Genomic DNA, 1,630 nt, shown 5'->3' with positions numbered 1-1,630 from the left:
AGCAGCCGTGTGTTTTCCTCCTCCATCTAAGCCTTGCTAGCTCACCTGACAGTAATGTGCTCCAAGTGCTGTTCTGTTGTGGGTCAAGCAAGACCAGAAGGGAGACAGCCACACAAGATCCACAGAAGTGACAGCTGACAGGCTATAATTCCAAGAGGTAGAAGAACAACCAGCACTGGAGCCATTTTACGACAGGTGTGGTGGCACATTCTGGCTGAGGCGGGACGAACACTGAGTTGGAAGCCCATCTGGTCTACAATAAGCTGAACTACACAGACGCTGTTTCAAAAAAAAAAAAAACAATGGAGGTTTGTAACAATGACTTTGCTGGCAACTAGAGTTTAAAGCACATTCAGAATCTCCTATCCAAAGAGCAAAGAAGTATCTAATACATTTTTTAAAAACTGGGCTAGAACTACCTCAGTAGTACAGCACTTGCCTTGTGTGATCTTACGAAAAATGAGAACGGATGAAAGCAAAGCTTTGATGTCTGAGAAAAGTGTTTTCATTTTGATAGACAGTGTTTCTGTATGATAGATGTATCCGAACACTAATTGTAAGAGGGATAAAATTCTTGCCACAGCTACTAGAACATATTCAAGAGGTAGATGACTTTGGATAATGACAATACATTACACACACTTAGTACTGCATAGCCCTCAAATTGCCTTTACCTAAATTAATGTGCTTCATTCGTACAACTACCCCATAGGGACTACCAGCTACATCTTTAAACAGACTTTGCTTGAAGTATTACCTACAAACAGAAAAGTAAATAATATAACGTCAAGTTTTCAGGAAGTAAACTGACCCACATAACTATTACCCAGATCAAGAAACAGAATGTAGCAGCACCATGACAGTCTCATCCCTTTACCTAACCACACCTAAAAGGGGTAATCAAAATATATCATGAATTTTGGGGGCTGGGGATTTAGCTCAGCGGCACAGCGCCTGCCTGGCAAGTGCTAGGTTGTGAGTTCAGTTCCCAGTACTGGAAAAAACAAAAACAAAACCAAAAACAAACAAACAAAAAATATATATATATATATCACGAATTTTGAATTAAAACAAATGATTACAGTAAAAGACACATTACCATTAACCTCCCTCAAAAATATTTCTCTTTGCTTCAAGAAACCTTGTCCCATCCCTCTTGGCACCTTCTGAAGCAGTTCTGGAAGCCTCCTTCCTGGCTTATAAAGTGTGATTTAAAAAAACATATATGGTGAATGCTGCTGCCAAGAGCCGTCCAACAAAAAGGCAGGCTTGTAAAATCATGGTGTGACCTCATCCACCGTATCCACCAGATCTGCAACTTCTGGCACACTGCAACTTGTGGCTCTTCCCCCAAGTCAAAATGATCATGAAAGGTAAATTTTTTAATGGATTTAGGACACTGAGGCATCCACAACAGCAACACTAAAGACACTCATGAAAGCGTACTGCCAGAAGTGCTTCAGAAAGTAGAAAGAAGCTAGGAGTGGTGGCACACATCTATAATCCCAGCACTTGGGAGCTGAAGCAAGAGGCTCGCCATCAGTTCTAAGCCAGCCTGGGGTACATAGGGACTTTAAGGCCAGCTTTTACTACGTAAGTGAGACCCTGTCTCAAAAAAAAAAAAAAAAAA

Source organism: Chinchilla lanigera, unplaced genomic scaffold (assembly GCF_000276665.1).
Source record: "Chinchilla lanigera isolate Chin_1 unplaced genomic scaffold, ChiLan1.0 scaffold00050, whole genome shotgun sequence".
NCBI lineage: Eukaryota > Metazoa > Chordata > Mammalia > Rodentia > Chinchillidae > Chinchilla > Chinchilla lanigera.
Note: the sequence above shows the minus strand (reverse complement) of the source record.